We start from the raw sequence: 26269 nt of genomic DNA, 5'->3' as shown, positions 1-26269 counted from the left end.
AAATATTAGTATGGCCATATACACTGTGTCCCTTATCCAATAAAAGCCTCAGATGGGTTTGGAACACAGAGAGGACCTCTGACTAAAGGGGAGTCTGGGAGGCAGCAAGCCTCGCAGAGTTGTCCACACCAGTGCGTGTCAGGTGCAATCCTGTGGAAGTATCTATAGGGTGTATTCACTGGCAAGAGTGAAGCAAGTATGGCAGAGAAAACTGCACACACAATTGCTTTCACAGGAAGGCAGGGAGGATGCAGTAGCTTCAACGTAGACCAGTGCTGGCCAGGATGCAGATGTTATCAGTGGACACAATAACATGGAAAGGTGAGAAGATCAGCTGCTCCCTGCCACCAATGCCTCCAGAACTTAAATCCAAGCCAGGAAAGAGAGAAGGGGAAAAATAAATCCCTGAGTTGACAGAGGAACTTCTGATCAAAATTAATCTGAATTGGCTGGGATGATTTTTCTCCACTCGGCAGAATGGAGACTTAAGTTTGAAATCAAGTGGAGGTTTAGAAAAATGTAATTATATATAGCAGAGACATTTATAGGCAAGTCATAACTTGCCTGACTCTTTAAATAATCATAATGAATATGCTAGGTTTCTCCAGCAACAGAGAATGATAATTTCTTTAAGTTAGTATCCTTTTAATGGCAACTTTTATTTGAACGAAAACCATTCAGCAAGTGGTCCTAACTGGCAAACTTATGCACAGAGGATGCCTTCTCTTGTCAGTATCAGAAAACAATGCTGGTCTCATATGGGTTCATGGCATCATGTCTGCTCTCATCATCTTCAATGTGGTGGCTCCCAAAGTTGACAAACATCGTGTCTGACATCCACCTCATGCAAGTGATACAAACTTGCATGGCATTTTAAGGTTTTTTGATAGTAGTACAGCCTAAGCATATTTTAAAGTTATCTGTATGCATGGTCTATGTATTTTTTCAGATAATGCTCTAACTCTTGGTACACTGATGATTCCATTACAACTGGAAACCTCACTGAAAAATCAGATTAACTAGACAAATCAGATTAGCTAAAAACTAGACAATCAGACTAAACAAAGTATTTTAGTGATAATAAAATTAAGAATAAATTCTTTGTGCCTACTAATATTTGTGCAACAAAATGTATTACTGAACTCACATATGATTAAATTAGAATCAATTTGATGCCATTTAGGAAACTGAATAGTGCCCTGAGGTCTTATAGTGCCCTGAGGTCGCTGGGGCACTAGATGCCCTAGTGTAATATTTAGATAATTTTCACTTTTAATATACAGTATTAATGGAACTGTGACCATTTACCTTAATAACAATTGAAGCATCAATAGTTTTTAAATAAAGTTGTCACAAAATGATGTATGAAAGGTTATCAAGAATTCTTTGAAAGGAAATTTTTTTAGAAACTGTGTTATTAAAAGATTACTCTTGTTCTTTTAGGTCTTTACATAAAAATATATAGACTAGTATTTTAAAAGCTACAAATACCTTTTAAAAATGTAATTTTTAAAGGTTGATTAATGGATACAAATACATAGTAAGTAGAAATAAGACCTAGTGTTTGATAGATCAGTAGGGTGACCGTGGTTCATGATAATCTATCATACATTTCAAAATAGCTGAAATAGATTAATTCAAATGTTTCTTGCCTAAAGACAAATATTTAAGGTGGTGGACATCCCAATTACACTGATTTGATCTTTACAAATTATGCGAACGTATTAGATTATCACCTGTACTCCAAAAATATGTACCCTATTACATAACAATAAATAAAATTTTAAAATGTTACTCCTTATATCATTCGCTCTATATTTTCGTTCACATAATACAGAAGTTTGTAGGGTTGTTTTGTCTTGTTTTGTTTTGTTTCTAAAGGGAATAGAGAACAATGATTAGTAATCTGAGCTGGTTGAGTATCAAATATTAAGTTTCAGTATCAAAAGATCTATTGCTAAAAAAATGTTTAATTTTTACTGCAAAAAAAATCATGTAGTAAGTAAAAGATTGAAAATATTGAATTGTATGGTAATTGTTAAAGTTGATTACATGATTTATGATTGATATAAGGGTATATAGCATTAATAACAATAATGATAGTAGAATCCTCTGGTTTTGGGGCATATATGCTGGGCAAGTTACTAGAATTTACACATAAAAACTTACATGAAGCATCTGTAATTCTTTGAACAAGCATGCAAATGAAGTATAATTAAACTCATTTTACAGAAGAGGAAATAGTGTCACACTGCTAATACGTATAGCAAAGCCAATATTTAAAACACAGTTTGATAACCCACACATTTTCCAAAATACTATAGAGTTTCCTAACTCTGAATAAATTTGATCGAAAAGAGGATACAGAATTCCAGGTAGCCTTAACATAATTTCTGTTCTGTAGCAATATGATGAATATTGATGTAAAAAATGATATGCCAAAACATCTTAAATTGAAGTCAGTCATTTTACTTTGATCTTTCCGCATTTATCATTCTGATTTCATTATAGAAAAACATAGATGAAAGTATTCCACACTTGCCACGAAGCATGACTACAGTCATTGGTAGAACAAATGAATTCATTTATAATCTAAATTCCATTTTGACATTTAAGAAAATCACTCACATGATTAAATAAGCATGAAAGCAATTTCAAGCTTTTATTCATCAATCTATAGATCAAAACTCTGCTTTAAAGAATAAGGGTCAATTTCAAACTAGAAATATCTTCGTATAAGCCATGCAGTCATGTGTTAAGAACCTAAGTGAAGATACCATTCAGTGTTAAATATTTTTAAAAGGCATTTCCTGTTGTCAATATAATGTGTAACATTTGGCTTGACATTCTAGTTTCCAATTAAATATCTGAGTTAACAAGAAAATAGCTGTTTTTGGTGACAGGCACCAGTTTTCCAAATCCATCATTAAAATTAGTTTCTTAGTCTTTTTATGTAGAATAAATTAATTGTTATTCAAAAGAATATTTACAGTGTACATTGGAAAAAGTAACTCTACTTGATATATTGTTTTACATCTCAGTCTCTTACACTTTATTATGAGAGGAATTGAGAAAACAGGAGAGAAAATTGTCTGATTTACATACTACTGGTTGCCCTAACAACAGCTGGCTTATCTTTCTTTATACCCACACACAAAAAAAATACAGAATGAACCAACTTAAAAATTGGCAACTAGTTAATGAACACTAATCTTAAGTTCCTGTTCCACCATGCTTCATACTTCACTGTGGGGTATAGTGAAGGATCTATTTCCAGGAGAAAATTGGAGATGCTTGATCTCACAGGTTTTCTATCATCTTGATGCTTCTCAGGATGACATATCAGTAGGAAAATGTTCCCTCTCCTCTGTCTCATTGTCCACTCTCACAATGGTAGACCATATTTCCTATCCTCTAAATTCACAGTCTACCTTTTTAGACATGAAGATATTTGTCAACTACTCTAATGTCATCATGCTCCTAGCTTCTCAGTGTCTTGTGTCATTTTCCCAATAGAATACGGGAAAATGAGAAGACAGAGAGAAAGACAATTGACAGCTATGTGGGAGAGTGCAATGTCCGGTCTATTCAACAGAGCTCCTACAATGAGAAATGTTTGTTGAGTTGATTATGAAACCAATACGTGTCCATTGTAAGCCAGACATTATAAAAGGGAAAGAGAAATATATTTAATGAAAATGGAAAAATAACAACATTAATATGTAATCTCTGTTCATACAATTTTGATTTCTTATCTATAAAGTACAAGACGATGAATTAGATGAGCAAACATCTCTGATTTGTCCAACTTCTATAATTTTTTCAAAGTATAAGCTTTAAAATTAGAAATGAACACTTATTTATGGAATTTACAAAGATCATTAAATAAAGTCTGTAATGGGAATGAAGGCAGTTTTAAATGTCTTTAAACAGGGAAAATTATAATTATATGTTGCTTAAAGATATTCTTTAAAGTGAAATTAATGTTGAATTTTTAAACTCTGTTTTCAACTTTCCTGTTAAGGGTTTTTAAGTATAAATTAATTTATTGACCAATAAATAATTATTTAGAATTTATTTAGATATGCTGCTTTATGCTTTCTTGTAAGACAAATAATTTGTAAAATAAGTTAATATCACATTTCATCAGAGAAACTTCTCTGGAATCCTCTTATCACTGATAACCTTTAATGAAGCACAAATTGGCATAACTTTTTAAAGATCTTTTTTTGTTTCTAGTGAGTAATTCAGGTACAAATAATGATTGTCTTAGAATTTGACAGAATTTATAGGAAATTAGAATTTTTGGAGGGTTTCTTTTTTTTTTTACATTGTCATATATGATTACAAAGTAATCCATTCTCAAGGTAAACAAAAATAGTATATAATGTAAATATGTAATTAAAAATAAAAAGTGTATAATCCTACTCCTCAGAGATAGCTGTTAATAGACTGGTTTATAGTTCTTTTCTATTTCTTTGTCTCCCTTTCCTTCATTTCCTCCTCCATTCTTCAGCTGTTTGTTATTTATTTATTTGAAGTGGGACTCTGGTGTGTAAATATACGCAATTTTAATTTTCAGAAGTGAGCTGAATTTTGTTTCTTAGTGGAAAATAAGCTAATACCCATTTCCAATAGGTTGATTTGTGTGTAGGGGGGGATGGTGATTAAAGTTGTATCATGTATTATGAAACTAATCCATACTACACACTCTAGAGTGTGAGCAAAATTTCTTTATCTTTTAAAGCTTAAATTTCTTATTGGTAAAATGGTGATAATAATAGTACATACTCATAGACTTATGAGCTATGTTAAGCAAAATCATTCAGGTTTGTGTATAATCTCCCAAGTTTAGTAAATATCCTCCCCAAGTTAGTTATTTTTTCTTGGGCTAACATTTTTACTTGAAAATATCCATGGTATATATGAAACATGTAAATAAAAATTTAGTCTATAAACATACTAATATGTTTAAATATATTTGAGCATTTAAACACCTTAAACATTTTTATAGTGTTCTCTATAAAGTATTTAGCTAATGTAGCCTTTAGAACAGTTGTTAAAAAATCGTCGTTATATTTATAAGCAAATATATATTGGATGTATTTATAATAGGTATTATAAGGTATGTTTATACATAAAAATCCTTATAATAATGTTGCATATATATTGTTTACAATGAAACAGTCAGGGGTAAAAATGAAAGTGAGACTAAAAATTGTTTCAATAATAATAATAATCTGAAGAAAAAGACATTTTCAATAATTGAGTGCATACTACCTGTCAAGACTGTTGTGTTTTTAAGATTTATTTCATTTATTTTCTCAACAACCCTATGTATAAAGTTGATATTGGTTCAAGATATTGAGTCTTGTACAGTAACCCTAATCATCATGTATATTATGCCTATGTTTATATTTGCCTACTTACCATTGATTAAATGGAAGCTATGTGTATCTAAGTATGGAATTTAGCCTTCATGGAGGTTGAGATATCCTAAACAATGTAGTAACATAAAATCTCAGTGAAAAATGAAAACAAATGGGAAATTATCCCTCTAGAAAAATAGTCGTGGTTACTTATTTGTTTACTAACAACACGCTGTATTGTATTGATTTGTCCCAATCTGTGTGACTGCAAAAATAAAACGGAGTTTTCCAATTATCTCTTTTCCAATCAGATGATACCCCCCACTAAAATATATTCTATACCTTATTGTACTTAGTAATAGGGTACCAAAGTGAAGGTGAATATAAAAACAAGGAAAAAGATTTGGAAAGAAAAAGAATGTAGCTTAAAAGCTGATAAATATTAATTAGAAGTGCTGAGATTAAACAGATGGTAATGTGAAAAACAAAAGAAACACCTCTCCTTACATCCTTTAGGGAATGTAATGTCCTGATATCTAATAATTCTCATAAATTGCCATCTTGTACATATTGTTTTATCACATAAAACAATAACATTAGATATTTAAAATATGCATTCACTTTACAGCGAAAAAAGAACATTCAACTACTGAATACATCTGGAGCTTCTTTTGTCGGTCTCAGAATAATTACTTTCTTAGACCATTGCACTTTCCTTTTACTTCCACCAGCAGATTTTTCGTTTATCATTTTGTAAAATTTCTGTGTCCAGTGTTAGGTAAAGAATAAAAATTTATACCAGCCTCTCACTTGTCTGTTAAATAAAATTTGTATTTTTAGAAAATTATAAATACTGCATATCATGCACCTTCAGATTTGTTCAGAGATATTAAAAAATAAGAATACTAAATCTATGCATGCCAAAGGTGTACCAAAGTAATTTTACCCCACTCTTTTATAAAGATATTGATGTTTGAGAGACAGTGTTTTTGAACCTATATTTTAAGAGTTCCGTAGTTTGGTATATAATACTAAATATTGTAAGTAAAAAATAGACCTTCTTGCAAGCCTTAACAATACAAAGGTTCTCAGTAAGAATGTATTCTTTATTTGTTGTATTTAGATTAATAGGAAATATCTAGCATAGAATATTTTAAAAAGTTAATTACTCATAGCTAAAACTTAGTGATGAGTTTATTTGATTCCTCAGAGGTAGGAGAGAACCACTAATTAATTTTCTTAGGATTTAATTCCAAGGTATTTGCATATGTTAAGTAATACTCAAATGATTTACTGAATCCACATAATTTTCCGTCACTAATTCTACTATTTCATTGTATCACCCAAGAAAACACTTCATCCTGCAATAACACTAGTAATGATAGCCTGTGACTAAATGAAGTAGGTTCAAAAGAAAGTAGCCTCATGACAACTTAGCTAAAAAATAGTCAGTGAATGCCAAATAGTCTGCTGTGCTAAATATACTGCTAGCTGTCACATAAGGAAAAATGACAACTGTAGTATCTTGGTTTAAAGATGACGAAGAAATGTTTTATGGAAAAGCAGCCGTTTTTACCTTTCTAATGCAAAAACTGGAGCCCTCTTAGGAAAAGGCTTAATGGCTTTTTTCTTAACTAGTATATTGGTCCAAGTTGAAGAGAGACATTTTTCAAATTTAACTAAATGAATAAATATCAATATGCTTACATCTTTTAAAACTGGTCTTATAATACTTCTTATGTACTGTTTATGATTTATGCAAATTATCCTATTGATTTGTATGCACAATGCTAATATTTTATATGCTATTACATGTACATACATACATATACATTAATGTATGCATTGATACTTTTAACAACTTCTGAGATTATTTATTATTATCATATGGCATTTAATTATCATAACAGTTCCATGAAGCAAACAGGGCAAATTTTCTTATGCTTATTTTAAGGATAAGAAAATAAAATTCCACAGGATTAAGAGATTTATCCAAAAATTACATGAATTCTACATGGTGAGAGTTGGGCTGAAACATTATTCTCTGCAAAATAATTAAGCGTCTCATTTTGTAAGTGATAGTGTTCACTGGTAGAAGAGAAAACAATCAAGATTGTATGAGAGAGAAAGCTGTTTATGTACAGTAATGATCAACATCTTTTTATAACCCATTCCAACTTAACTACAAGTATTGGAATTTTTTTCTATATACAAATATTTACTCATAGCCTTATTTATATGCTTACTACAGGCATATCATAATATTGAATACTTTTTAAAATAGCATACTGGGGACAAATGTGTATGAAATTACTCATAATTGAAAACCTAATGATTACAAAGTGTACATTGAAATTGTAATATCTAAATTAAGTAATAATGTTTTCCATCTTTAGCTGGGGGAGAATAGAATTGAAATTAATTAAAAATGTGGAACATTAAGTAAGAAATAAATGGAAACATTCTAATTTATATTTAAAATATCAGAATTGTGATTTCATTTCTTTAGCATCTACTATTAAAAGAACGTCATTAAAAAAGAGAGAATTAGGTTGTTATTCTACCACTAGGTAAAAATTAACATAACTTTTGTCATTGTTTTTATATACTTACTTACATTTGTCCTTCCATCTTAAAAAAAAAAAAAGTACTTTGCGGCTATTGGATAATTGACATTTTTCAATGAGTTTAAAAGTCTAATTTTGGTTTAGTTTGCAAAAGCCAGAACATTCACAGAAGTTTTCTAATTTTCAACCAACAATCCTGCTTTTGAGAAAAAAAAAAAAAAAATCCCAGAAGGTTTGTGACTAAATTAAACAGGTCAGCAGTTGATCTTAATTTAATTTACTAAACAATTTCATTTAGCAGTTCAGAGACTTGGGCTTCTTCCATGAAAGTGTAGCCATGTGGAGGATTCTACCATGTGATCTAATTTATCTCTGTCCTCCTTTATTGCTAAAGTGTATTGCAAGGACCCAGAAATACCTATTTGTCACAAACCCACCGTTGAAGCAATATATGGCAAATCATTATAGAGTTTAGTGTTTTATAATTAATTTGCTGTATTGCATTGTTTAAAAAGAAAAAAAACCAGCTTTTTCAATATAAAAGCAACGTATTTCAAAGCCTTAGGCTTACTCAGTTTCCAGGTCAAACTTTTTTCAAATTCGACACAAGTTTCTGAATTTTCATTCCTGTGGTCAGATAGTTCCACTGTGCTATACACTTCAGGGTCTGGTGTGCTCAGAAGCACACAGATTTCTGGTTAACTGCAAGAATCAGGGAATGCACTTTTGTATTAGGAAGTGACCCCTAAGTTGCAAATTGTGAAACAGATATATATATGTGGTAATAAAATTTTCCCCACCACCTATTCTCATCCTGCAATGTAGAAGAAAGGGTCTAGAAACACAGTGTAAATGAAAAATAACTTTTAAGTGTGTCTACAATGTCCACAGTAAAAATAATAAGAATAAGATTTGAACATGCTACAGAATGTTTCTAGAATGTGTATTTATTTATAAAGCTAAATTATTTGATAATGATATTTGGTAAATATTTCGGCATTATTTTATTCTCTGGATATGTTTTTAGAAATGTGAAGATATAAGTGCTCTATTGTAGTTATTTTCCAAGTAGGATTTATTTTATTGCAATAGAAGTATACCTTATTTCTCAAAATAATGCTATGATAACATTAATGTTTTACAGCTGCATTGAGTCAATTCATAGACTTATCAAGTAATAGAAATAACACATATCTCTCTTCTCAAATGATTTGTATATATGACTAATAATTTTGTTCTTAATAAGATCATAGGCAACATCAAAATGTAACTATTCAACTTGTCAGACTGTTGGTTCCTAGGTATAACAGTTTTTTTTTTTTTATTTTCAATTATTTTCAATGTATAAAATACGAAAATATAACTTGAGAATGGAAATGTCAGAACTAAGCACCATCTATTAATTTGTTATGAAAATATAACTTGCGAATATAAATTCCAGAACTAAGCACCATCAATTAATTTGTTGATACCTATTCATTATGATGGAATTAAATTTCAAAATCATATTATTAGAGTAAAAACTGATCTATGAATAATCTTTATAATTAAAAATTAAAGTAAGGTACTCTTTATATAATTACACAGAACATCAGTTTTGTAATATATTTAATTCTGTATACATTTTTTCTTCAAAAGATATTCAGATTTTACCAGAACTTACTTACATAAATGAATAAGATTGTATTTCAGACTTTAATGGAACATTATTTGTGTAATTTTTCTATTTTCCATGTCATATACTTACCCACCTTCTAATTTTATTGATTACACAGTTTTGAAAGGTTATTTTTCTTCTACATTAAGACAGTAAAGTTTAGAAATAAGCATTATGTACTGAACTGATCATCTATTCAAATAGGACATTTGCCAGAATTAGCCAACAACCTGTTAACTCTTTCTTCTCCCCGTTTTTTGTGAGAATGCAAGCATTATTTACAAGTGATGCAATTCCTCTTACACTTAAAAATATACCCTTACATTGTAGTGAGTAGAAAAAACTTATAAAATACTAAAATATTTCCCAATAGTTCTGGCAACATTTGACACCAGTGATCTATGTCCTATATTAACATGGTAATACCTCAACCTTATTCCCAATACTCTATTTCCTAAAATATTTTCTTCTGCTTTAATTTTTGACATATGAAAAATAGCTATAAAATAACTGGAGAAACATACTATATTGATTTTTAATTGGAAGTAAAATTAGGATTTATAATTTAACTCCGTTATGAAATGCACACCAAACACATTCAAATTTTTATGTAACACATAATTTGCTCAGAAGCATCAAAAATAGATGACATGAATTAGAATATGAATTATTAGATAATATGTGGAATTAGAAAAAGTGTATCTGTTAAATTACAAATAAGTTGTTTTAATATCAAATAAGTATATATTTAAAAATTAGAAGTAAATTAATTGCTCAGCTAAAATATGTTTAATGTGCTGTAACACCATGGACACACCTTTATTTATTACAGATAATAAAACTATAGTGCTAAACTAATCAAATTCAAATCAATTTAGCCAAATATATTTCAGCGAAACAGTGTTTAAGAAATGCAAAATATGCTAAAGAATGAAAAACTAATTGCCTTATAATCAAAAGCAATCAGTTTTAAACTTCTACCCAATAGGTAGATGATAAATTTTTCATTTCTCAGTTGTGTTTTTAGCAGGAAGTTGTCAAAAATGTTTGACATCTCTTAAACTTGCATCTAATTTGTCTGTGTTTATGAACCTAATGTTGATATGTAATACCACAGTACAGGAAGAGGAGGGTGGCTACAGTTCTGTTAAAATATGTATACATCAGGATTTGCAAATACCATGCATGGTGTGAAAGGATGCTTGTTTTCCAAAAGGAAATGGGCACTATCTTTTCCTCAGTTCTTGTTGTTGTTTTTCTCTTATGTCAAAGGATTCCCAACCAAATTTGAGACAATAAGGAATATTGTTAATTAATTTTTCCAGTATTTGGATATATTAGAATGAATAACAATGGATAAATATAATGCTGCTGTATCCAAAAGGCCACAAAATTAAGAAGTCATTTTTTCTCATAAATTCAAAAATCTCAACCTTCCATTGATACTATGTTTTCAGTAATTTTATAAAACTTCTACCCAAGGAAGGGTATTGAATTAAAACATCTAATCTGCTTGTACTTTAAAAATGCTTTTATATAAGAAAAGTAGAACAATCAGTAAGTGTGGTGTTACAATTCAGAAAACAATTGAAATACAAAGTTTAAGCCTTTCTGGTGTATTAAACCAAGTTTCACCTTTGACTGGTTTGACCTGGTGATTTCTGTTTTAACCCTGTTTTGATCTTCAATTTCAAGGCAGCAAGAGTCAAGCCACATAGATTAATTCTTTCCAAACTTTTGATTTTTCTTTCATTTTTACACGAGTGTAGATTTTTGATTATCGATGTGCGCTCTTTACTCCCTAGCTGATAATGTGAGATACTATAAGAATCTCAGGGGTTTTTAATAATAGTTGAGGTTTCATTAAACTTAGTTCTCAAGTGACACCTTAAAGTTTATTCATCAAATAACTCAGGGTGTAAAAGTAGCACATAAACATTAATCGAACCGTCATTAAGCAGGATAACTGTTTTCAATTAGTAGAGGACATTTAGCTCCATACCGTGTGGTGGAAAACAATTAGGTCTTATGATACACGTGCTGTCAAGGATCCTACTACCAGACTTGACCAGCTACACTTTACAAAATAGCAGTCAGCTGTAGTCAGAAGCATGCCCAAGTCATAGGAAGTCATATTTTTACTGCCATGTCCTCGCTGCTCATAAATATTGTTATGTGCCTCATGCCTTATGCTAATGGCAATGACTAATGTTTGTCATTATCTTCACTCCATCTTAGTTTAGAAAACCCCTCAGGAGAGACTGATCATGGCTAGGATGCTGCTTAAAGTGAAAGTGGTTTTCTAAAACACGTAATATAAAAAGCACTTAAATACAAAAGGTTGGATGGATAATTTATTTTGTTTTGGTTATGCTTGACAGTCGCTACTGTTATTAAATTTGCCATGAGACTGATTGACATCCTATATGAGAATGCCTTCTAGATGCTGGTATGTGTGATTGCACAATGCTTTAAAGTTGTTCTGCTCATCTGGGACTGTAGGTGAAGATGTATGGTACAAAAATGAAAAGCTGGAATAAATCCAAGACTGGCTGTTTGGAGGTTTCATTTTTTAACAGCGGAGGTGAGTCCCTTCATCCGTTTGTGATTTCATTTATGAACTCTGCTTACAAGACAGGTATAGAACACTTCATTATGGGCCCAAACATATATGTTTAAATGGATAAAGTAGCTGTTACATCAGATGGAGGCTAAGTGGGGACATTAAATTAATGTCAAACAAGGAGAAACTCTTTTAGTTTTATTCTACATTGTAGCAGCATAGTGATAATGTGCTGATTTTCATATGCACACAATTTCTATATGTCTTATATCACCAGAACGTGAGGTTATGAATTCCTGTATTACAAAGTAAAAATAAAAGCAATAATAAACTAATAAGGAAATATATTTTGTTCAGAGAATGTGATGAATGTTCGCACTGTTTTTCATAATGAGGAGGATGGGGGACAAAGAGTTTCTGTGAAGAAATGTCATCCACCATACATGATGGCTTTTTATTGAGTCTTTGTCTAAAGTGTTACTGTAGTCATCCTGCCAAGTATCACCTTTTTTCATTAGAGGAGAAGTTCAATTTCACGGGATAGGGCCAAGATATAGGGACTTCCAAAAAATCTTCGTAGAATGAAATGTGATGGAATGGAGTAGGGTAGAACAGAACCCAGTAGAATAGGACTGCAATTATTTGTTCCTCCCTTTAATTCTAATTTGTTCTAAAACACAAGGAGAAATAAATGTGTGGCTGGATGGTCAGCGATATAGATGATTTGGAAGATAAGCTTCCATTTTCTTCCTTATATATTCTTGTATTTTAAAACAGGGAGTGTAAATTACAGTTATGTTTGCTGAACGAGATAGGAAATTGTGTAAGATACATTTCAGAAATTTTTTTCTTAAAAGAACTTAAGTAATTTTTTTTTAATGAAGATACATTTCCCAGGACTTGATATTCAGAAAGACCTTAGGGAAGAGTTGAGAACGGTTATGGATACTATAGAAACACTGTGCCTCCTTCTATTTTATCTCAGAGCAGTTTGGAGGAAAACAGAATCTTATCTTTATGACCGTCTTGAATCTGATCCATACTTAACATCTTTCCCAATTCTTTTCAGAGTTCCATGTAAATTCTCCCATACAATGTAACACTGTCTTTGGAATTCACTGTCAGTTACAAACTACACTGTAGATAAAGTGGCCACCGTAGATAAAGTCCCGGTTTATGCCTGTTGTTTTAGGATCATTATCATTAGCACTACCTTTTACCCTCAGACGTGTCCCAGTAGGGATGACAAATTATGGTAGCCTTATCTATAACTAATAATAGCATGTCAATAATGATAACCAATAGCCCTACTGGAAGCTTGCTATTTGTCAGAGACTTTGAGTGCTTTCATGTATAATGAATTCTTCATAATAACCCAATGAGGCAAGTATTTTATTTCCCCCATTTTACAGTAGAAGAAACAAAGAGTTAGAGAGGTTAACTAGCATGACCTGCTCACATAATAGGCCCAACCTTAAATCAGACAAAGATCTGACTTTATAACATCATGTGCCAGAAGATGGTTATGCTATCTTCTTATTTGCTTGCTGATAGAATTAGCTTTGCTTTTTTTAATATACTCAAAGATTATCAATAGTTTTCATTTACTATTCTTCCTAGATTCTACAACTATATTTTTATAAGGACTGTGGATTTTAAGATGCAAGAAAAGAGCACTGAAGTGAACTAAAATTCATCTGGGTTTTAGTTCAGGATATTAATTTTACTATATTAATAAAAATAACTGTGATTTGTTGAATGACTAGTATACGCAAGATTGGGACTTTCCCTTTGTTGTATCACTGACGCCAAAAACAGCAGTGCAAGGCAGAACATTTGAACCCCATGAATGTGTATGATTGCTTTAGCTGTTAGCCCTAAATTGGTTCATAGGTTACAATGAAGCTTGGGGCATTAAATAGTTTCAGCAGGCCTCTCCAAGCTCTGACATTCTTATCCCTAGCTGCCTCTAGGAGTACTTGATTATCAGGATATAAGATACAGAATCTGGATGCAAGGAAAAATTCTTGGGGACAAAGGGACTTCCTCAGCACCTCATGTTTATATTAACTACTGTGCATTGAGTGCTTAATAAGGGCATGTACTTTACATATTTTTGTAAACATATTTTCTTCTATTTTCCTCCTTACCATAGGTCAAAAAAGAAGATAATTTGGATTTGAACCAATGTAAGTTTAGCTTCACTATGCTAGAGAGATCATCTATCTCTGAAACTCTCTGTAGATTACCATCATTCAGGAACTTTTCTGAAAAGCAGTATTAAAGATGAATAAATAATATTTACTGATAATCAAATTTGTTCCACAACTGTATAAAGAATATAAAAACAGATATAATAGTGTATAGAGATTGTTGAAATTCCTTGTCATATTTTCAAATAAAAAGTGTGGAAATTTTTACTAGTGCAGAGTAAGTTCTGTATGCTGCAAAGAACAAGGTAAATGTAAATCTGTGCCTATACTCAAAAGATGATTACAATTCACTTGGGAATACAAGAATGTAAATCCACAAATGTGGATTGTGTACTATTATAAAATGCCAAATTGTATAGTGTTATTTGAACAGTGGTTCTTAACCACATATGCATATCAGCATCATGCATGGTGTGTTTTAAAACTACGGATGTCAGGACCCTACTGCATTGACTAAGTAAGTTTTTGAGGTTAGAACCTGGAAATATGTGTTTTTAAAATTCCATGGATGATTTTGAGGTGTACTATGGATAACAACCACTGGATTAAAATATATGTGTAACATATTAATGTGTTAATTATGCAGATTTTAAGAGTTAATTTTGGCTGGGATATAAAAAGATGGCTTTGTAGAAGAGACAGGATTTGAATGCAAGGTCAGATGTGGACAGAAGGTAAAAGAAACATTTATTTCTTTTTCTTATTTAGCCCAAAATAAAATTTTATCTTTAAGGTTTTTATCTGCATTTCAGATTCCCAATTGGATTGGGCTGGAATAGAAAATAAAACATAAAACAATAAATACCTGGAAATGTTCAATTATTTTCTAATATATCTATGATATGGCTATATGCAAATCAGGTTTGAAAACTTGCCTGAAAACTTGTATATTATTATATTTATATTAATATCAATAAAGAAATCTAATCATGGCTAATAAATACAATTTAGGCCACAAACTACCAAAGGGCAGGATTCATGCTTTATTCAAATTTGAATTCTTAGATATTTAGCATAGTGGACTAGCCTATGCATAATATATATTTGTTTGTTGAATGAATTAGATATTTGGCTTTATTTGCTTTATTTATCCCACCTTGTGGGGCAAATTTCATTGGTCTCCATTTGAAGTCTTAAGAACTTTTGCTATGAAGGTTTTGGTTTATTCATCTATTTGTTTCTTGACCCAGAACTAATGTTCTGACGAAGACTCACAATCATTAGCTTATAGGAGAAAACTTTTAGGTTTTTTCTTTCCAAGAAAAAGACTGAAGGGAAGGAAAGACAGGTGGAAAAGGCAAACGAGAGTTGCAGGAGAGTTCCTTTTTAACAACAGGAGAGTTCTCCTTCTAAGTTTATGCCCAGAACAGCTGGGAAACCACTTTTCTCAGACCAGTCCTTCCACAGGGAGCACTGAAGTCACCAGACCCGCCTATGATCAGGAAAAAGACTCCTAAAACTTTCACAAGCTCTATCTACTAACCAATTTTTTTATTAGGACACATTTGTTTTGTCACTGTTTTGGTTTGTGGTGTTAATGGAGCTTTAAAGGCACAGTAAGAAGATCACAAAAGCTTTTTTTCTTATGTTGCATTATGTCTTCCCAGCACCAGTCAAGCCAGGGTTCTTTTGCTTTTTGGTTGTTGTTGTGGAAACGATGTCAGATGTTCATATTTTCCCAGTGGAATTTTACAATACTTTTGGAAACAGTTTCGTAGGGTGAAAATAAGAAGAAAGAATGAAAACAAAACACAGATGGGAAAAAAGTACGGTGAGTTGATGACAGAAAGCTTTGATTTTCATGGTTCTACTTTTGAAAATAAGGGTAAAAGTTGAGGGCGTCATACAGTGCTTAGCTGTGGACATCCATGTGCAAAAATATTTTCAGTGTGAGATGACTTTGATAATGATGACAGCCTCTTATTTTGGTATTGGGAAAGGGGCAGGTAAGACCCGGAGGATGGAGCTTGGGCAGAAGCTGTTGTTACAGGACAGGATTCCTGTAATCTGCTGTCTCTATGGGCCATCTTTTGAGTAGTTGCACTTTTTCAGCTTCCCCACCCCTTTCTCCAGGTGCTATGTGATTGCTTCACCCTAGACAAGCCTCTTTTTCCTCAAGGGAAAACAAATCCAGAATAAACATGATTACATAATTCTTTATAAGCAATGATTGAATAAGAACTTATCTAAAACAGTTTAATTCATACTGGGTGGCATAAAACAGCTGAAAATCAAATGAATTTCTGTTTTAGGAATGTTTCAAAAGTGGACCATCACATGCATGGTATATACGTCATCTTGAATACAACAGTAATTTCAATCAGTCAGTGATGTGCTGGCACCGGAGCATATAAGCTCAGAGGATCCAAACATGTGCATCTCTTCTCAACTAAACTGCAATGACTTCATTTTGGTAGCTTGAAGTAGACCCTGGTGTGTCTACTTATACCACAGAAATTGGGGAATGTTACAAATCTGGACTTTTTAATTCTTTTGCAGAGAGCCAGTTTACCAGCACACCACTGAGTTACGTGCACATTTTAGAAGTAAAAAGAGACCCAATATAAATATATGTCTCTGTAATTAGGGATGTTACTTGCTGAGTAAATATTTAAAGAAGACACTGTTTAAGAGACACAGTATTTTGTTAGACTGTCTAGGCTCAAATCTGTTATTAGTTGTCACTTAACTTCTCTGTCCTTTTGTCTTCTTATCCTTAAAATGAGAACTTCATATGATTTTTCTGATGATGAAATGAGTTAATATATATGATACACTCAAAAAAGTGCCTTGCAGAGAAGGTTCTCAATAAGTATATTCTATTAGTAGCAACAAGACATGAGGCTATATGGTTTTTACAATCTTCTCTTAAAAGACTGCCTAAATTCAGTGTTATTTTCCTTGTTGAGCTTTTATATCTCAGAAGCCCATACTCAATTTCCACAAGTTTTGTAAAGATCTGTTAAATGAAAGCACATCAAATCACTCTGAAATGCATAAAGCACTATGTAAATGAAAGGTGGAATAATTATGTTAAAGACATCATCTTGAATTTTGTTTATACTGCATCTCTGAAACGAGCATCAGATTTCTCTCTAGGCAGTTACTGCTCCTACAGAAACAAACACAGATGGTGCCCAAACTTCCTACTGAATACTTTGAGGCAATGGCGTTTATCAAAATACATCCGGTCACTAAATGTACAAAAACTTCAAACAAACTCCACATCTCAGTGTCAGGCCAACATGGTTATTTAGGCAAATAAGCCTTTCTTTGATAATTCAAGGATTTTCTGATGTGTGAAATGGACTATTTCAACAAATAAAAAAATCTTACATGTAGGCTAAGTTTTATTAAACAGGATATTAACATAGCAATTTCTTTTAGAGAAAAACAAATCAGTTTGTCTTCTGTGATGAGCATTTCTAATTAAATTTAAAGTAATGTTTTCGTTGTGCATGGACACATTCCCTTTTCCCATTGACCTTCTAGTCACATAAAGCAGAAAAAATATATGTTTTAAAAATATGTATTTAGGCAAGGCACGGTGGCTCACGCCTGTAATCCCAACACTTTGGGAGACCAAGGCAGGTGGATCACCTGAGGTCAGGAGTTCGAGACCAGCCTGACTAACATGGTGAAACCCTGTCTCTACTAAAAATACAAAAAATTAGCCGGATGTGGTGGCACATGCCTGTAATCCCAGCTACTTGGGAGGCTGAGGCAGGAGTATCACTTGAACTAGGAGGTGGAGGTAGCAGGGAGCCGAGCTTGCACCACTGCTCTTCAGCCTAGGCGACAGAGTGCAAAACTCCATCTCAAAAAATACGTGTGTGTGTGTGTGTGTGTGTGTGTGTGTGTGTGTGTGTGTGTGTGTATTTAAACATTTTAAGAACCTAGTCTTTGGAACACAGACCTTATTCCGCAGGATAATCCTGGGATTTCTGTAACTTAAACTCTCCTTAATGGGTTTTGTGTTGTTTCTGGGCATGTTTGCCTTTGAATCCACCTTTTGCCCTTTCTCTGGCTCAGTTAGCAGGAGGGAGATCTGACCCCTGAGGTTTCGTTTCCCAGAGAGCTGTCTCAGCTAGCTTGCAACTGGCTTCTGCCAGTGGGGGTTTGGGGATAAGTACCCTGGAAGGAGCCTATGAGATTGAGAAAAAGGTAGAAGTCAGGTTATTTTCCCAACATTCACTTTGCCTCCTGCACCTTCCCCAGCAGCAGCTGTATCTTTTCCCCACTCTGCCTCTCACGACTCAAGTTTGCCATAGTTCCAGTTCCCAGCAGGTAATCCAAGGCTCCTATGTTAGTTACAGAAGCATCCCCTTGTCCTGTCCTGTGTCCCTCCAGCCTAGGGTTAGCTACAACTTGCTCCTGTTACTAATTTCGGAGTTGAGCAACTCAGAGAAGAAATGGGTAATGAAAGAGACAAGAAGTGAGCCTTTGCTCTATTGGTTTCTTGTCTCTTTCATTACCCATTTCTTGCTTTAACTAAGCCCCTGCATTATAGTCCTTTACTCCAAATGAACCCTATTTTCCTAACTGAACCCTGATTGACCCAAGGTCTGACACAGGCCACTTGCCCATACTGGATTCTTGAGCAAACAACAGAAGTGCTCTTCTCTCTCCTGTACCCATCATGAAGATTCCAGAGATTTCTGGTTCATAAACACTAACAATCATGGTTCCCTTTACAGCTCTCCTCCTTTAGTTAAATGATGATTCTACCCTCAGTCTGCACCATATTCCTGAGATGTTGGCAGAGATAAAGTATTTTTCTGTGTTTCTGCTAACATTAGTGTCACAAGACACTCAGAAATTATACTTGATTATTAACCTTCTTCAGGCCACATCCCTCAAATTCACTGCAAGGAACTGATTTATAGGTGGTTAGTCTATCAAATGTTAGTGCCCTTTCTAGTAAGTCACAAAGAATGACAGGGTCTCCAGATCTATTTCCACAGAGGGGAATAGCAGGACTGAAGTATGGACCTGTTAGATATTATCATTCTAAAATTCGATTCCTTGTGCTTTTTTTTTTTTTCTTTTTTTCTTTTCTTTTTTTTTTTTTTTTTTTTTTTTTTTTTTTTTTTTTTTTTTTTTGAGGAAGGAAATCTGGGCCACAAAGCAAATTTGTATCTTAAAAGCTTAAATTAATCCTGTAAATATATTCTTAATCCAAAGCTGCCAAACTAGGGTTGTGTGTTCCATGAATTTGTTAAATTTATTTTGAATTTTGAATGTTGAAACATGCAATCTTGCTGAGTTTCTAAAAATAATATTTTATAATTTTTTTCACCATTTTTCTGTATACCCATCCTATTACACTGCTCCTTCTTCCCCACATGATCTTTTTTATTTTACTTTCTTTTGCTGTGTTATAAATTCTAAGCCAAGTAACTATCCTTGCAGGAGTATTCTCTGAACTCTCCCAGTCACTGTCTGGGGAGCATTGCTTTGTAGCTTCAATTTGTGCCTCCATAGAGCGTTTTATGAAATGGTTTACCTCTCTCTCTCTCTCAGTTTCACATAAGACTTGAAGTTCCATAAAGGAAGGACTGTTTTATCTTTGCATTCCTAGTGTCCACTAACTTCCCTGACACCTAGAAATCATTCAAATAATATTTGTTAAGCTCATTCTGAACAACACTGAAAGTTTCAAGGTCTCTCATGCTGGACAAATTTTAGTATTAGGATCTTCAAATAGATTTTTATTTTTAAATATTTTTAGAACTAGAAATATTTTACGAACATATAACAGACTTGTTATTTCAGAAGATGCCTAGTGTTTATACCCCGTCCATAGAAGTCATTACATCTTTGTTGAACGACATTGATACATAAGGTAAACAGGCACTTGAGAGGAACAGTAGCACTTTAACAAGTTTAGGACAAAGCTTTTCAACTCCTTATCTTGTTTACATTCTTTTTCACTAGAAATTGCATCCTCTCTCTGTGTTCGTCTTCCTAAATTTAAGCCCTTATTTTCAGTGTCCATCTAAATATATTCTCACTGACTCCACCATCAATTAAGTAAATGCCATGTCTCTAACTCATTTCCTTTAAAAAGGATGAGCTCAGCCATGCTCTGTTTATTCCATTTATAATAGCTCTCTTTGCACATTTTGGTCCATTGCCTCCGGTGTCATTTCTCATGCATCTGTTTATTCTACCCAATTAGACTCAGAGCTTTGCAGTCAAAGGTACTTTTTCTTTTATATCTCCTCACAGCATGTTCACAACATAGGCTTGTAAACTAAATGTCTTCTAGATTTCACCAATCTGTGCTGGTATGTTGTTTCTTGAAAATGAACACACTGATGTGCTCACTCTGTGCCCGTGGCTACATCCATGGGCATTTTGGTCACCCACACAGGACATAGCTCTGAGTGGTTCCTTTATTCTAGACCAGGGATTCTGGGAGTTAGGCTATGAAGCACAGGGAGTTCAAGTCCCCTATGCCACTTTTCTTTGAATCAAGTAATATCCCTAACCTATCTCTTCCCAGGGACTCACTATTGCCTTTCTAGTAGTTCCCATCATTAATAATTTGTTATCTGTCAAATAACCTGTTTGTTTCCTTCATAGCACTTGTGATGATTTGTAACTATATACACATGTAAAATATGTATAGAATAAGCACATAAAGTGTGTAAGTTTAAATTATATATAAATATGTAAAATATATAGTAAATATAAAGTGGATGCATGTATATGTATAATACATACAAAAATCACATCATACATATGAGCGTACATATGTGTTTGTTTCATGTTTTCTTCTTTTTTTCACCACAGATTTTCTTCATCTCAACTCGCCTCACCACTACAGATCCAAGCCTGACACAGAGCCTAACAGAAGTAGGTATCATAAATATTTGTTAAATAAATAAAAGGTGAATGAATGTATCTATGACAGTGAAGATTTCTTTCCAATTATTAATTATATGAGATATTAAGTTTTACTGAACAAAAAGCATAGAGAGGAGAGAACTAGAAACAGAGAAAAGCAAAAGAGCACATTTTCTTCTCTCCACTCCAAAATTTCATAGGTTTATAATCTGTCTTATCCTAGAAAGGGGCTCCCAGACTTCTCAGTTTGTTTTTACCTGGAGAAAGGAAAGGGGAAGTCAAGAAAATCTCTGCTGTCCACTGTTGGTGCTACCCACCAATAAAATCTATAAATATTACAGTTAAAAAGCTAATGATTTCCAAGTAGTATAGCAAAAAACTGAATCAGGCATTCCTACATTTACTGTTACAACCTCCCACTTCTTTACCAGTACAATCTGGATATCTTTAGAACATATAGCATATGCACTTATTCCTCCTAAATAAAAAATTCGGATGACTAAACAAGAGTGGAACATAATTACTGGAGTAAGTATTGACTGTGGTGATTAATGACAAGCATTGTGAGCCAGAAGGCTTGGTTTCAAGTCCTGGTTCCACAATTTTCTAGCTGTGAGATTTTGGACAAGATATGTAATCTTACTTTGCCTCTGTTTTTTCAATTGTAAAATGAATATCATAATAGTTCAGGTTGAGCAGACCTAATCCCAAGTCCCAAATTCTCCAAAATCTGAAACCTTTTGAGCACCATATAATGCCACAAGAGGAAAATTTCACACCTGACCTCATGTGACGAGTTGCAGTCAAAATGCAGGTGCAAAACACACAGTTTATTCAGCATCCCCAAGACGAAAATAAAACTACCTTCAGGTTATGAATATAAAATGTACATAAAACATAAATAAATTTCATGTTTAGACTTGGGTTCCATCCCCAAGATATCTCATTATGTAGCAAATATCTATGATAGCAAATATTACAAAATCTAAAAAAAAAAAAGTTGAAATCCAAAACACCTCTGCTCCCATGCACTCCAAATAAGGAATGTTCCCCCTGTACCTAAGTCATAGGCTTTGTTTTAGCATTAAATCACTTAGAGCACTTAAAACCCTTAGAATAATGTCTAGCACATAGGAAATAATACATGTTTATCAATCATATTCTTATTATTTGTATTATTATTTCTGTCACCATTTCCAAATTAAGACAGCTTCACTTCCAATCCAGAATGGTTGAATTTCCATTAAGACTAAGCAAGGAAAACAGAGAGAATGTACACATTGGAAATAGTAAGAAGGAAAAGAGAATAGAGCCAGAGATGCCTTAGAAATATAAAACAGCACAGTAGAAAGTCAGGATTCTCAGATATTGTTATGTCCTGTTAATAAAGTTTTTCTTTTTAATTCTTACCCCCATTAGAAAACCTTTCCTCATACACCTTCTAGACACTTAATGATGATAATTACTCTTATTTTATCTTCTTTGGTCTAAAAAATTTGGAGAACAATGTATCACAATGTACTTTTTAGTACCCCCAGCCTTGCTAAGGAATTTTAACTGATTTAACTCTATGATTTTCAAATGTGTTCATTCAAGAGTTGTTCATAGTCCCCATAGTTGTTTAAATTCTTGGCCTAATTTTTTTTTTAAAAAGGGGGCATTAAGTTTTTCATATATTTGACTGTATGGCATAAGATAATAACATCGTTAACCCTTAAAAAGAGAGACCTTTCCCATCTGACTGTGCTTATTCACTTATTTATCTTTTACGAATTTATGTTTATATTTAAATTAACAAATATTTAGATTCTATTATGTGCCAGCCCTGCACTAGACATCTGATTAAAGGAAAAAAAGCATTTTTTTTAAGAAAAGCAGTGAACAGGGCATGACAGACAAAGTATCTGCTTGCATGAAGCCTAGAATCTAGAGAGAGTTTGGAACAATAAACAAAACACATAATATTTAAGTTACAAACTGAAATCATTGTTATGCCAGAAATAACTGGAAAGCAGGAGAGAAAATAATGGGGACGAGAGGTGGGGAGGTTGAGGGAAATTTTAGGCCAGTTACATAAGGCCTCTCTGAGGAAATGACATTTAAGCAACACCTGAAGATAGAAAAGGAACCAGTCACTCAAATTGTTGGAAGAGCTGCATAATGCAGGCAGAAAGAATAGCAGTGCAGAGACCCTGCTATGGAAAAGAGCATGCACGAGTCATTGAGCTTGTAGCTGGACACTGATGAGCAGCTGGGACTTGGAGGGAGAATTACAGGTCTGACGATGCAGGGTTTTTCTAATTTGGATATTCTCAGGGTGGAACAGGGTACTGTTACAAGGTACCTAAGCAAAGAGCTAGCATGATCTCTACATGTTTCAAAAGATAACCCTGGTTGCTGTATGAAGAACCTATGGAAAGGAGATAAGAGTAAAATAAGAAGACAACTTAGCAGAACATTAGAGTAATCCAAACAAGAAACGTATGTAACTTAGTCTTGAGTGTTCGTAATGTAGCTATCGATAACTGGATATGAGAGACAAGCAGGAAGTAGAAATGACAGAATTTCGTGATGGTTTGGATTGGAAATGGAGGAACTGTGTATGATCCTTAAGTTTCTGCCTCAAGTCGTAGATGATAGTTCTATTTACTAAGAAAGAAAAAGTGTTGAAGTACCAGTTCTATCTTAATTAGGTTAATTTCATGATATTTATGTGACACCCCAGTGGAGATAATAAATAGGCGTCGGATTATACTGATTTTTACAGATGTGACGCTGTTATATAAATGAGCCAAAGATGGTCTCTGTGTATTGGCCCCCAGGTTGTTACTTCCTCAATATAGGCTGACACCCACTAGCCCAAAAGCCCACCAGGGGATCAAATCAAATGTTTACACACGCATTTATTTTTAAAATAGGCTACATAAGCAGATTTTTAGCCATTTAAAATCTGACTGTTTTGCATATGCCACAAAACCTCACCCCACAGCTGCTAGCAGTAGATAAATCTCATGGGTTATGAAGACCCAAGCCACTGCTGCCCTTTGGAGCTCTTTGACCTGGACTCCTCAGCATGCCACTGAGCAACATTGCCTTGACACATAAGCCCCCTCTCTCCTAGGAGTTTCCTTGCATTCCTTCCTTTCTGAGTGCTGACCCTGACCCTTAGCTACTAGACAAACTCCCGCTGTGAAGGACTTCCTCCACAAGAGAAACTGTCAAAGTAGCCCCCGGTAAAGCTACTGCCACCTTGTGGTCGTATTTTTTTCCCCTTACCACAAAATGACCTACAAAAACTCAGAAAAATATACCCTGGGCCGGGCGCAGTGGCTCAAGCCTGTAATCCCAGCACTTTGGGAGGCCGAGACGGGCGGATCACGAGGTCAGGAGATCGAGACCATCCTGGCTAACCCGGTGAAACCCCGTCTCTACTAAAAAATACAAAAAACAAAAAACAAAAACAAAAACAAAAAAATAGCCGGGCGAGGTGGCGGGCGCCTGTAGTCCCAGCTACTCGGGAGGCCGAGGCAGGAGAATGGCGTAAACCCGGGAGGCGGAGCTTGCAGTGAGCTGAGATCTGGCCACTGCACTCCAGCCTGGGCGACAGAGCGAGACTCCGTCAAAAAAAAAAAAAAAAAAAAAGAAAGAAAGAAAAGAAAGAAAAGAAAGAAAGAAAAGAAAGAAGAAAGAAAAGGAAAGAAAGGAAAGAAAGGAAAGAAAGGAAAGAAAGGAAGAAAGGAAGAAAGGAAGAAAGGAAGAAAGAAAGAAAGAAAGAAAGAAAGAAAGAAAGAAAGAAAGAAAGAAAGAAAGAAAGAAAGAAAGAAAGAGAAAGAAAGAAAGAATATATACCCTGGAGATACCTATCTGGATGGAAATAATTAGCATAGGGATGGAAATATTTAGCATAGAGATGGAAGGTCAAAGGAATCAATGATACTACTTCAGGAAGAGTGCCTGAAAATAAGGTAGGAAGGCTCGACTAAATCTGATGCATTACCAAATTTGAGATCCAGTAAAGAGGAAAAACACAAATATTACCACTTGATCAATTTCTATTCATATTATTTTACTCAGGCCACACATTGGCTTCTTTGAGATAAAACTGTCTCCTTCCCTCCCCAGTCAGGATGGTTAGAATGACAGCCTTGTTTTCTGTTTCTACAGCTTTTCTATATAATTGCTTCACCACATATTATTGAAAGTGTCTGACTATTTGTCTGTCTTCATATGGTGCTGTCCTTGGAGGCAGAACATGTATTCATCTCTAAATTCTAGCTAGGAATCTAGCACAGCACCTGACACACAGGGCGAAATAAATATTTTCTGAATGAATAGGCAATCTGAACATATTAAAATAGCTGTGGAAAAGGCTCATGATGATGATGCAGTGATAGAGGACTTCAAATGGCTGGGGAAGGTTAGGATACTTTTCGTTTTCATGATGATGGTTTTACTATCCATTCTTTCTTCTCAATCTGAAGTTGGATTCTAGCCTTATCTAAACAAAGACGTTAGGATATTGAGCTCACATGCATTGTCCCACAGGAATAATATAGGGAGAAAATGAAATAATATAAAAATATCTCAAGCAATTAGCAAGGCACCTAGTTTCATAAAAACTCAAGATGGCATAATTGAGGGCTAGTGTAAATTTTATCTTATAATATTATTATATTAATTTGGTTGTGCTTTCTTAAAAGAAATTTAAAATAAAAGAAAAAATAGGATTTTAGGTCAACTTATGTAAGATCTGAATCTGAGATGATTTTTCTGTTCCTTATTAGAAGCCCCCTTTGTGATATCGGTGCTGTTATTATTTTACTTTTATTTAAGGGAGCAAGGCTGGTCCAAGCATGTTATGACTTAGGTCATTGCTTCCACCTATTTTTTGCTAAGATACTTGTTCATAGTTCATAATTTGGCCATTAAAAACCAAAACTAATATTGCGAAGTCTTTGACATCTACACAATAGCATTTACTGATTAAGGTAGAATAAGAATAAGAGTTAATAAGTACTTCATAGCAAAAATAAATAGTTGGAATGCAT

The 26269-nt window shown here is 33.6% G+C and overlaps 1 protein-coding gene across 15 annotated transcripts in view; it reads left to right on the top strand.

The window, feature by feature from the left end:
• The window catches only part of KHDRBS2 (KH RNA binding domain containing, signal transduction associated 2), a 638920-nt gene that overhangs the window by 595414 nt on the left and 17237 nt on the right, over positions 1–26269 (top strand). For 12 of the 15 annotated variants that reach the window (XR_012089217.1, XR_012089216.1, XR_012089204.1 and 9 more), the window contains 5 exons: positions 12096–12177; positions 14312–14345; positions 14956–15043; positions 15977–16140; positions 21168–21230. The gene's annotated coding sequence lies outside the window, so the exon portion shown is untranslated. The remainder of the gene's footprint in view (positions 1–12095; positions 12178–14311; positions 14346–14955; positions 15044–15976; positions 16141–21167; positions 21231–26269) is intronic. The other 3 variants (XR_012089212.1, XR_012089214.1, XR_012089208.1) reach the window with 3 other exon arrangements.

This window comes from Chlorocebus sabaeus, chromosome 17 (assembly GCF_047675955.1).
Source record: "Chlorocebus sabaeus isolate Y175 chromosome 17, mChlSab1.0.hap1, whole genome shotgun sequence".
Lineage (NCBI taxonomy): Eukaryota > Metazoa > Chordata > Mammalia > Primates > Cercopithecidae > Chlorocebus > Chlorocebus sabaeus.
This window is presented reverse-complemented; position numbering and strand designations above follow the sequence as displayed.